The following is a 13,329-nucleotide window of genomic DNA, read 5'->3' on the forward strand; positions in this document are numbered from 1 at the left end:
GACTGACATAAAATATATGTGGGGGTGGCTGCATTTAAGCACTTTTCGAGTTAACTGAATGGCTCTGAGCACTATGGCACTTAACATCTGTGGTCATCAGTCGCCTAGAACTTAGAACTACTTAAACCTAACTAGCCTAAGGACATCACACACATCCATGCCCGAGGCAGGATTCGAACCTGCGACCGTTGCAGTCGCGCGGTTCCCGACTGAGCGCCTAGAACCGCTAGACCACTGCAGCCGGCACAATACTGTGTATTTTTTTTTATGTACATTAGTTAAAGTTGGGCCAGCAGCCTTGCCGCAGTGGTAACACAGGTTCCCGTCAGATCACCAAAGATAAGCGCTGTCGGGCTGGGCTAGCACTTGGATGGGTGACCATCCGTTCTTCCGAGCGCTGTTGGCAAGCAGGATGCACTCAGCCCTTGTGAAGCAAACTGAGGAGCTGCTTGATCGAGAAGTAACGGCTCCGGTCTCGGAAACTGACATACGGTCGGGCGAGCGGTGTGTTGACCACATGCCCCTCCATAACCGCATCTAGTGACGCCTGTGGCTGAGGATGACACGGCTGCCCGTCGGTACCGTTGAGCCTTTCTGCCCTGTTTGGGCGGAGTTTAGTTTTTATAGTTACCGTTAACTGCAAATACCATCACTGACACAATGAAAGTACTATTTGTACTGTGTCTCACAACATGTGCTGAAACTGACGGCCTTAAACCTCAATCCAAGCATGACATCGGCGAACAAGATTGCGACCACTCTGACAATTATCCCTGGCATGTTTTGAATCACATTACAGGCAGCTAAAATTCTGCCAACTAATTCCATTTTCGTATCCAGTGGGGTCTCAAACGCAAGTGAGTGTAGATATCCCCATAGGAAATAACCAAGGGGATTCAGGTCAGGTGACCTCGCGGGCCTTGGAAAGGAGCTTCCCTTCCAATCCAGCGACCAAAAAATACTTCATAGTAATCAGTCTCGTCCTCCTCGTTTCCTTGCTGGAAATAGGGGAGATACATGTAAATAAGCAGCACTGTACGTCTAAACTTGTACTCATGTTAGTTGGAAATAAACTGGAAAAAAGTAACATTAGACAAAGCGGGTAGACAAGTGTATTTCCATATCTCCTTCAGCTGGATTCTCCCACCCCAGGTTCCCTTGCCGGCCGCGGTGGTCTAGCGGTTCTGGCGCTGCAGGCCGGAACCGCGGGACTGCTACGGTCGCAGGTTCGAATCCTGCCTCGGGCATGGGTGTGTGTGATGTCCTTAGGTTAGTTAGGTTTAAGTAGTTCTAAGTTCTAGGGGACTTATGACCTAAGATGTTGAGTCCCATAGTGCTCAGAGCCATTTGAACCAGGTTCCCTTAATTGTTCAATGGAGCATTTTCTGTGTCCTGTTACATATTTGCACGCTGTTACTGGAACACCCTATACATACCCGCAGTAAACATTACTAACTTGCACTCATTGTTTATATTATGTTTGGAAAGAACCGTCTTATCAGATCGCTTTTCAAATGGGAACTGTCCGATTATTCCGCGTGGCGCTGGTTAAATAGTTCCAGCGCCGTACTGCTGGAGAAGTCCGGTATTTTGTCGAATGATGACGCTAAATCTAGAAGGTGCTTGCATCGTCGATACAGGATACGGAACATGCAACGCCATCTGTCGGACGACCTTGTCAACATAATCTTGTGAACGTAAATAAAGTAACAGGCTGCATTTACATGTTGCGCTAACAGATGGCGTTGCTTCAGTATTTCAGTATTTAAGCCAATCTCGTAGCAGTATTTCGCAGAAATGGGACAAAATTTCGTATTGTTGGGATAAGAAGGTCCATAACAGTGACAGTTCCGATATATTGGGACGGATGGTGACCCCTACATCCACCACAGAACTAAGAAAATGTGCTGGAACAACTTCAGAAATTTTGTCGGTGGAGTTTAATTTCACCCAGTACTCTTCCACATTCTTCATTTCGTGATTGGTATTTAACTGAACGTCTTCAGCGCAGTGTTAGACTCGCACACGCTCAGTGGACATTCGCGCGCCGGAGATCATCGCCATCAGTGTCTCGTGTGTGCCGTCGTGTTTAGTGTTCAGAGTTCACCGTCACACTCCATTGTTCACCAGTGCCACCGTCATCTTCAGTGTTTGTGCTTCGTGTCAACAGTTTGTAGAGTGGATTGTCATCGAGTGTGAACGGCTTCATGTTTTTTATGTTCATGTGTCTACTGCTTTTTCCCGCCGTTTTGTTCCAAGTCATGTATTTTCCCTGTTTTTATCATTGCATTATCTTTGGCTGAAGAGCGGCGTATTGTGCTGCTGCCAGCCTACCTGTTCTACGGGTTTTACAATCACACGCGCAGTGTTATTAACCACGGTCATGTACCTTCGTGCCCGGTTTTGATCGCTTATTCAAAGTAGTTGTTAAGTAACGCTGGTTTACTGCTCATATGCTGTAACAATCTGTGCCGGCCGGAGTGGCCGAGCGGTTCTAGGCGCTACAGTCTGGAACCGCGAGACCGCTACGGTCGCAGGTTCGAATCCTGCCACGGGCATGGATGTGTGTGGTGTCCTTAGGTTAGTTTGGTTTCAGCAGTTTTAAGTTCTAGGGAACTGATGACCTCAGAAGTGAAGTCCCATAGTGCTCAGAGCCATTTGAACCATTTGTAACAATCTGTAACTTAGCCTAGTAACACCTTCGTGAATTTTTTTGCTCGTATCATCTGTCGACTACTTTTTCATTTATTTGTTTTGTTCATCCATTTATTTATTTTTTCCATTATTCGTAGCAACTAGTTTCTGAAGGAGCCGTTTTCACTGTATACTGGGAGTATATCGAGGTAACGTTATCCAGTGGGATTAACAGATTCAATGAAACGATTCGTCAGAAATCAACCCTGCATCTGGATCGGACTTCCTTAACTCTTGTGCAGAAAGGTGTGCACTATACTGCTGCATCCATTTTAAATAAGTTACGATTCGAATTCAAAAATCTTAGCAGTAATCCACGCGGTTTCAAATCGAAACTGAAGAGTTTCCTCATCGCTCACTCCAATTCTGTCAAGGAGTTTCTTGAAAAATTAACTTGATTCTTGTTGTATTGTTGATTGCGTTTACTTAAACTTATGGACTGACTTTTTTCGGAATCATAAACATTTTATTTTTATCTGTTATTACTCTTACGTTGTAACTTCGTGTACTGACACGTCCCATGACCTTGGAGATTTGCTGCTCAATTTGGTTCTGCAGAAACTAACGTGTAAACAAAAATAAATAAAAAACGAGCAAGACACTTGAGTTTCTGGCAGCTCTTCTACGCCACGCGATACAGCGATGAACAGACCTGGCCGAAAGTCACAATTTATATTTCTGAAGACGTTAATGGGCAGTGTAGCACTGTGAGCCGAAAGCGAATGTCTCACAGCGTTAGTAAGTCACCCAAGTATGAAGAAATAACTAGGAGGTTCTCTATGTCGAGGCTCGAAACTAGCGTAGCACCTAAAGAACGACAGCAGGAGAAGCGAAAATCGGGACAATGTGTGGCACAGCGCCGCGTGACGGTAATAATAATGAGGTTTATAGCGTGGGCAAGCAGGATCGTGTGGCCAAAGATAACACAAAAAGGCGGACAAGGAAGCTGCGAAATGGCCTAATATTCCGACTTTGTGCAGTGACCTCTTGCGCCACGCAGGCGTCGGAAGCGGCGGCACAATGTGCAGGCGTTTGTTCTGGGAGTGACGGCACGAGGAATGCCTCTCGGCCCAAATGACAGTCTCCCATGAATAGGAGCCCACTGCGCTTACGCCGTAACAGCTAACGTTTGTTTGCCGGCTATAAACTGCCTTTGTACGTGATAATAGTCGAACGACGGACGTTACATTATTGTTCTGCGGCGGTGCGTTTGAACTCACCTGGTTTCTGTCCGTAACAATACATCATTAAGAGCGTCGGCTCTGTGCTGGTTCGAACTTCCGAGTTTATAGCCAGGACAAACCGTATTATGGTCTGCACTGAGGAAACACATCATGCTGTATTTACTTCGTGAGGTTGCGAAGAGAGAGCCCGATGTAAGAAAGTAGGCATGCAGCTTACTTTTCTTTATATGACCAGTTCGTGTATGCAGATGTCACACGCTAAACCACTTCAGTACCCTTAATAAAGAAGCATTAACTCGCTCAAAAAACAGCGAAAACGCTATATTAAAGTGTGACAACAGCTTGTAAAACATACTCAGAGTAACATATCATTAGTACAGCCTATTGTACACTACGTTGAATAAGCAAAGCCGTAACGTTTTTTCCTGTAGGTATAGAAAGTAGCTCTCTTTCGGCTGCTGTGTACTAATTGACTGAGTATAAAACTCTCTGTGCTTGAAGATGTTTGTTATGGATTTAACTGTACTAAAATATAACTGTAATAAACTGCAAATTATAATTTAAGCTAATAATGCGAAACAACGCTATTAGGAAAACTGCGATTATTATGTTCAACTGTGCACTAACGGTCGCTAGTCACTGTTTTTCTTGACTACAGGGAAGAACAGAACTTCACTTAGATTAAAGGAAAATTATTTGCTCTGAATTAAGATCTCAAGACACGCTGTAGAGTCCAATGAAACTGTATTGACAGACTGAATTAAAAAGCACAACAAAGCAAACTGAAGCAGTGTTGGATTGCGTTCCGGGCTCATAAGCATACACATACATAAGACCAAGAACGAAAATATGAAATATAAGAACTGGAGAGTATTACCGGAAACGTTGTTGCAGCATAGGTGACGTCAGCCAAATATCGCAACTTCATAATAATAAAGGAAGTCGATTTACGTATGGCATACTTTGGTTTCTGCAGGATGAATCAGAAATCATTCGCTTAACAGTTGCAATAGACAATATTCCAATCACTGCAGTGAGCTTCTATTAAGTGCAGTAGGCTGCTAAGTGCAACAAATAACGTAATACTGCATTACAGTATAAGAAATAATGTAATATGACAGTGCATATATTGTAAAGTTTTTTTTGTAAATACATAGCGGACACAATATTTATACTTTTATTGTAAGAAAAAGAAAGGTGTGCGAAAGAATCTCACACGAAGATGCTTATTTAAACAAAATTTTACGTCAAAATATCCTGGTTTCTTAAAATGGGCTGATAACACAATGATACGCCTTGTTTTAATTCAACTTTTTCTGGCTTTTTATTGTAGACACCTTAAACTTATTTCGTTTTAGAAAGTTGGCAACACAGCTGCTAGTGTGTGACGGAAAGCAACAAACAAATGAGAAGCAGTGAAGAAAGGTAAGACTCCGGACCTTGTGATGAACACACTTGATGGCAGTACTGCGTCTAATTGTTTAAATAAACACAGAAAATACAGACTTATGTCCATCCTATCCAGCACAGTCTGAGTCCTTTCCCCACCAATTCCTCGGAAGAGGTCGGATGACAGGTTAGTGGACGTAGCCCAAGTGACCTATTTTCCCACCATTTTTTATGGGTAGAGGAAGTAGCTGTGGTGTGTTGCATTGTCCTGATGGAATTTGAACTTCCCGCCGTTTTCTGGGGGACTGGAAGAGGGAAGGGAGGGGTTTACGTTAGTGGAGGTAGCCAAATTGACCTATCTTCCCGCCAGAATTTGAACTTTCCACCATGATGTCATTGCAACATTGCCATGTCTTTCGCCACCATCTTGGATCCGCCAACTTGGATACATTTGGCAACAATGGACTGGTCAGAACGAACTTTGTTCCAGTACTAACAGTATTGTCATCGGATGTATCTTATAAAATAATAATAATAATAATATTTGAACTAAAAATATGGAAGTCACTTGTTTCAGTGAGAAGGAGTTCCTTCGTTTTAACTTTCACGCTGAAATGTTTCCTTCTGCTGTTCCATTACAATTTTTTTTCCTTTCATTTTCCCTCTTGTTAGGTGCTGTTTTGTTTGTTTATATGACCGGTACACTTTACTTACGATAATATGGAGTTAAGTCACCAACAAGTGATACATCATCACAGCAACTATGTCCTTTACACCAAAAATATACAGCCCCATCATCATCTACTTCCTGCGACCACGAGTATATGTAAACAAAGCTTGCACAGGAACTACATAAGAACTACTACCACCTACAGCTTCACTAAAGTGGAAAGTACGATAACAGATTACATCTCTACGAGCAAAACTCTCAAGGCCACCGCACTCACTTATGCCTCAACAACTAGCAAACACAACAGTTAACCAACCATTATGGTTACCAGGCGCAGTAGCACCAGCCTGACCTACAGGAAAATCAAATCTGCGACCTAAAAACACACACGGTCTGTCAATAACAGCGCGAAAAGCTATGCCTTTAACACAGTAAAATAATTTATTATCGGCTTGGGTGAAACTTGCTAAACATAAATTCTCATTTTATATTTTTCTTCCAGACAACAAATTAATTTAACCTTAAGCAAACAAGAAGATGAAACTTCAAAACGAGGTAAATGAGCATCTTAATTATAAAGGCCATTAATTTTTCATAGATGTGGAACAAAGAGTCTCCTTTTCTTTTCTCTACCAGATTACAAATTACACTGATGGAAATGGGAAGGGCCAGAGCATGAAGCACCAGTCGCGTATTTATCAGGCCTTTGTGTAGTAGTTCATCACATAATGGGTATTAATTGATTAAATTTAATGTCCAGCATCAACATCATCACAAGATGTGACTCTCATAGAACGAATACACTATTATATTCATAATATACTCTTCGCAGGACACCCACAACGCTTGCTAAAATTTTTCATGATGAATAAACCGGCTCCCGTTCTAGTTGACAAATTCTTTATTTGGATAAAATCATACACACGACCCGGGTTTCAGAATGTAAATCCCATCTTCAGGCACTACAAAATGAAAAAAGGAAAACAAAGAGGAAATCTTCAAAAGTAGATTAATGTTAAAAGGGCCCATAAAAATGTGAAAATGTTATACCTTGACTGTGTATGAGAAAGTCGTAACAGCCATGTAAAAAATGCAGCAAATGTATCAAGCAGCATGCGAGATCCCGTACGGATGAGGCTTGAAAATGTTCTCTGAGACAGCCAGTTCCACACAGAGTAAACGGGGCCTAACAGAACAAAACATGAATGTAACAGCAAATAAGCACATAGTGTCAGTCTAATATAATCAATGAAGTAACAGCGAACAATAGACATGTGGTTAAGAAATTAAAATTAAGATATAAAAACCATAGAATGAACATTTTTTAACCTCAAAAGCAGCTTATTTCTTGACAATTGCCTTGAACATTGCATGTCTTGCCTTTATTATTTGCTCTGTACTAGGCCTATATTACCTAACGTCATGCAAAAATTAGGTGGTTTTATCGTTATTAGCAGTGGGTTGAAATGTGGGGAAGCCACTGTGTTGTTGGCTTTGATTTTTTCGGTGTTACCTCGCCCTCGGTATTAGTTCCGGCGGTGCTCCTCTCTGATGTATATGTGTACACAGGAGTCTCTGCGGTTCGCGAGGCTGTCTGTTGGACGTTCTTGCTGGGCTTCCACGATATGCGGCGGACTGGGCACCTACATACACTCCTGGAAATGGAAAAAAGAACACATTGACACCGGTGTGTCAGACCCACCATACTTGCTCCGGACACTGCGAGAGGGCTGTACAAGCAATGATCAGACGCACGGCACAGCGGACACACCAGGAACCGCGGTGTTGGCCGTCGAATGGCGCTAGCTGCGCAGCATTTGTGCACCGCCGCCGTCAGTGTCAGCCAGTTTGCCGTGGCATACGGAGCTCCATCGCAGTCTTTAACACTGGTAGCATGCCGCGACAGCGTGGACGTGAACCGTATGTGCAGTTGACGGACTTTGAGCGAGGGCGTATAGTGGGCATGCGGGAGGCCGGGTGGACGTACCGCCGAATTGCTCAACACGTGGGGCGTGAGGTCTCCACAGTACATCGATGTTGTCGCCAGTGGTCGGCGGAAGGTGCACGTGCCCGTCGACCTGGGACCGGACCGCAGCGACGCACGGATGCACGCCAAGACCGTAGGATCCTACGCAGTGCCGTAGGGGACCGCACCGCCACTTCCCAGCAAATTAGGGACACTGTTGCTCCTGGGGTATCGGCGAGGACCATTCGCAACCGTCTCCATGAGGCTGGGCTACGGTCCCGCACACCGTTAGGCCGTCTTCCGCTCACGCCCCAACATCGTGCAGCCCGCCTCCAGTGGTGTCGCGACAGGCGTGAATGGAGGGACGAATGGAGACGTGTCGTCTTCAGCGATGAGAGTCGCTTCTGCCTTGGTGCCAATGATGGTCGTATGCGTGTTTGGCGCCGTGCAGGTGAGCGCCACAATCAGGACTGCATACGACCGAGGCACACAGGGCCAGCACCCGGCATCATGGTGTGGGGAGCGATCTCCTACACTGGCCGTACATCACTGGTGATCGTCGAGGGGACACTGAATAGTGCACGGTACATCCAAACCGTCATCGAACCCATCGTTCTACCATTCCTAGACCGGCAAGGGAACTTGCTGTTCCAACAGGACAATGCACGTCCGCATGTATCCCGTGCCACCCAACGTGCTCTAGAAGGTGTAAGTCAACTACCCTGGCCAGCAAGATCTCCGGATCTGTCCCCCATTGAGCATGTTTGGGACTGGATGAAGCGTCGTCTCACGCGGTCTGCACGTCCAGCACGAACGCTGGTCCAACTGAGGCGCCAGATGGAAATGGCATGGCAAGCCGTTCCACAGGACTACATCCAGCATCTCTACGATCGTCTCCATGGGAGAATAGCAGCCTGCATTGCTGCGAAAGGTGGATATACACTGTACTAGTGCCGACATTGTGCATGCTCTGTTGCCTGTGTCTATGTGCCTGTGGTTCTGTCAGTGTGATCATGTGATGTATCTGACCCCAGGAATGTGTCAATAAAGTTTACCCTTCCTGGGACAATGAATTCACGGTGTTCTTATTTCAATTTTCAGGAGTGTAGAAAGCTACTTCCGAGATTCGCAAATTGGCATTTTACAGTTTTTATGCCTTCATTTTAATTCCTTAAGCGCATGCCGCATGTCTAGTCGTTCGCAGTAGGTTCATAGGTTCAATTACGTTGGCAATTTGTGTTCATATGCTGTTACATCCATGCTTTTTCGGTTAGGTCCTTTTTACGCAGTGTGGTACTGGTTGACTATGACAACCTTTTCGTGCCTCACCCGGGCGGGATCTCGTATGCTACTTGATGAATTTGCCAGATTTTGAACATGACTGGTACGACTTCCTAGTTGGCAATCAGTGTACAACGTAATGTTTACATCTGTATGGGCCATTTAATCTTAATTAATTTTATGAAGAAACCCTCTTCGTCTTTCTTGTTCTTTTGTAGTGCCTGAAAATAGGATCTACATCATGAAACCCTGGTGGTGTGTACAACTTTGTCCAAATGAAGTATTTGTCAAATATAGCTGGAGACGATGTATTCTTCATGAAAAAATCGTATATTCGTAGTGGTTGCCAACAACCTTCGAATGTTACCTTGAGCAATTTCTTGCAATCCCTGGAAAACATGTTGTGTCAGTTGACAGAGGCTGGTATGAACGTATGTGTCTTCCTTCGCCTCCCAGGCGTGGTCTGGAAGTGTCAAGTCAGAAGACAGAGCAGCGAGTTGGGCTCCGCACATTTCTCAAGGGCGTGGCGTGAGTCGCAGTATGGGGTCTTGCATTACACTGCTAGAAAATGGCATTTAGTACCCCGGTCATGATGGATAGCTAACATGATTTATCATTCTTGTCACATCTGTCGAGCGTTCATCCTCATTTAAACAACTGCCAAATTAATCCTGCAGTCATACGCAACAGCTCTCCACGCCATGATTCCAAGAGATGGGGAGGCATGCGTGTTATGCAGTCCATGTGAAAGGCTGTCTCTGGGTTCGATCCCACGTCTGGCACATAATTTTAACCTGTCAAAACTGTTCCTCGCGTCATCATTTCGTTTAGTACCACATCGAGACAATCGCGTAAGTAGTTTGTCTATGAAAATGAGGTTAAACCAGTAGACCCCTTAATTTAAAAAGTAAGTAGCTCCGTTTGAAAGCATAACAATTGTCATAAGTGCTACCTGTTAACGTATTCCACCTACTTGTGAAAAATGGATCTGACTTGACACGGAATCTTTCGTGTGAATATAAAATGTAAGATTAGTGCCTGATTTGTAACAGCTCCCATTTCTTCATGTCTACCGAAATTTTTCGAATCAGGTGATCAAGATTAGAAAATTATACGTACTGAGGGAAAAGGGAAGAAAATGAGATGGACTTTGAAATGCCAGCCGGCCGGTGTGGCCAAGCGATTAAAGGCGCTACAGTCTGGAACCGCGTGACCGCTACGGTCGCAGGTTCGAATCCTGCCTCGGGCATGGATGTGTGTGATGTCCTTAGGTTAGTTAGGTTTAAGTAGTTCTAAGTTCTAGGGGACTGATGACCTTATAAGTTAAGTCCCATAGTGCTCAGAGCCATTTGAACCATTTTTTGAAATGCCATCCGTGATAGGCTCTTTAGAGACTGAGTACGAGCTCGGATAAGGAAGGATGGGCCATAGGTTACTAACTTAAACAAAATACAGTCTAAATCAGGTTCTGTGCTTACAGAGAGCACTCGCCATAAGACATGTAGACCATCAGAGTACAGCGTATTCCCTCTGCATGTCCAATTAGACAATAAGCTTTGCTTACGTGAATGCATGGTATCTGTTCTTTCGGACACGTTCAACGCAACTGCCTCCTAAGTAGGAGATTCCGGGTTCGAGTCCCAGCCCGGCATACATTTTCCACCGGTAGAGCAGATTCCGTATAATGTCCCGATGCAGCTGATATCTTTAGTTCCTTCCCTTTCCTTTCCCTTCTCTCCTCTCCACATTCCATTTACATAAGTAATATTTGGGTTAGCGCACAAATATTCCAGAACATTAAGTGGATCTTGAAACCCCGTTATGTCTGTGAATTGTTCCGTAAATTAGTAATATGCTCTCGCGAGACAATACAACTTTTTCAGAAAATAATTGTGTCACAGACAGTAGTTCGACACATTTTTTTTTTTAATTTTCTTTTCTGCTTGATTTTCGTCAGTGCATGCAGTTTCAGCAGAGTTTGAAGGACATTATGCACCGTTCCTACTCATTTATTAGCAAGGCGCCTTCATTATCCGTGTACTTTACACACGTTTCATGTGCGCAGATACTTCTGACGGTGACTTGCGCTATCTTATACGAAACTCCCTTCGTAGTATAATACTGAATGAAAATTGGACATGCCGAAACACAACTTTTATCTTCTCCTTTGTGGACCGCATTTTAGCAGCTCACACGTCCAGTCTTAGCCGAATCACCAGATCTGAAACAAATCAACTCGAATTCAAAATTTAGACACATGAGCTACGCCTGTTAGACGTGAATCCGCAGCTTCATTACTATACAATTCTTAATTTCATACACAGGGTGTCCCATTTATCTTGACCACCCTAAATAACTGTTTGTCCAGATGCAAATTACAAAATGTTTCAAGCGAATGTTCTTTAGCCGTCAGGGAGACATCAATCAACATGATTTTCTTCGTTGTAGCTTTATTTTTTACAAAGATATGAACAGCGGTATAACTTTTTAAATGGCACCATGTATTTTATATTCGATAATTCCTCTCCTAAAGACCTATTCAAAAATGTATGACAATGTACCATTCACTAAAACACAACATTATTGATCACATAACACAACATTGACTTTGAGCCCGGGATCACAAACTCGTCCACTTGCTGCAGTTGTCAGAAAACAAATGAAAACCAAGTAAAAACATAACGCGAAATTGACTTTGACTCTCCTGTACCATTGCCCAGGAGTAGAACATTCAAAAGTGATCAGAATGGTGACCCTGGACATCGATACACTTGTGCCCTCGTTGAATGAAAGAATTATTTACTGCTTCTAGTGTTGCTTGCTGAAGAGAATTACAAGAAAGCACGATACGCTCCTGCATGTCTTCTGGAGTTGTTGGAATATCACGATAGACAATGTCTTTAATGTATCCACAAAGAAAAAGGTCCAGAGGATTTAAATCAGGAGACCTAGCAGGCCAAGTAACTGTTCCTCCTCGACCAATCCCCTTGGTTCAGAACACGACGTGCACTCAAGGCATTATGTGCCGGACATCCATCGTGTTGAAACCACATAAGCATTCTGGTTCTTAGCGGCACTTCATCCAGAAGAGGAGGCGGAATTCTCTGAGGAAGTTGGCATACGCTGTGCCGTTTAGACTACCATTGATGAAATAAGGGCCAATAATTGTAGTACCAAGCATCCCACACCAGACATTAACTCTCCATTGAGGCTGATGTTCCACCTGTCTAAGCCGTCGTGGGTTGTCACTGGACCAATAATGAATGTTCCTTGCATTTACCTGTCCTTTGTTTGATAAGGAACATTCATCGATAAATAGATCATTGGAGAAGAAGTTCGGGTTGGTGAGGATTTTCTGCTGTGCCCACTGACATAACTGTACACTAATCTGGAAATCATTCCCATGCAATTCTTGATGTAGGCGTACATGGTATGGTTGGGACCGGTGACGCGTAAGAATGCGATGTACACTGGTATTAGGAATGCCAATCTCGTGTGCTCACATGTAGATACAAAGCAACGGAAGCGAGAACAGTATCTTCGGCAGCTTCGCCTTTGCGAGTGCTACAACTATTGCGTTGTCGTGGGTTGAAACTTCCCGTTTCCTGAAGCTTCGCAACAAGACGGGAAAACATTCGTCGGGAAGGTGGGTTCTTGTCAGCATATTGCTCTCTGTACAGTTCCGTTGCCTGCGTAGCATTTCGCCTACCTTCAACAACAACAACAATAAAAAAAATGGCTCTGAGCACTATGGGACTTAACATCTATGGTATCAGTCCCCTAGAACCTAGAACTACTTAAACCTAACTAACCTAAGGACAGCACACAACACCCAGTCATCACGAGCAGAGAAAATCCCTGACCCCGCCGGGAATCGAACCCGGGAACCCGGGCGTGGGAAGCGAGAACGCTACAGCACGACCACGAGCTGCGGACCAACAATACAAGAAACGTTATGTCGATGCAGTTTGTAGGAAGGACAGCCTTTACTGTATGTCTACTCTAACAATAGTATTTAAGATGACTAAACTACTGCACTCAATGTTCCCATACGTAAGAAAACAATACTGCAGTTACTGTTCTGCTAACTTACATTCCCCATAGATGAGTAGCATTTCTACCTTCTCTTCGTTGGTGTACATTCT

The 13,329-nt window shown here is 44.0% G+C and overlaps 1 pseudogene; it reads left to right on the top strand.

Annotated features, from left to right (window-relative positions):
* Nucleotides 1-288: 288 nt before the first annotated feature.
* LOC126098043 (5S ribosomal RNA) lies at nucleotides 289-406 on the top strand (annotated as a pseudogene).
* Nucleotides 407-13,329: the final 12,923 nt, after the last annotated feature.

This window comes from Schistocerca cancellata, chromosome 1, assembly GCF_023864275.1.
Source record: "Schistocerca cancellata isolate TAMUIC-IGC-003103 chromosome 1, iqSchCanc2.1, whole genome shotgun sequence".
Taxonomy (NCBI): domain Eukaryota; kingdom Metazoa; phylum Arthropoda; class Insecta; order Orthoptera; family Acrididae; genus Schistocerca; species Schistocerca cancellata.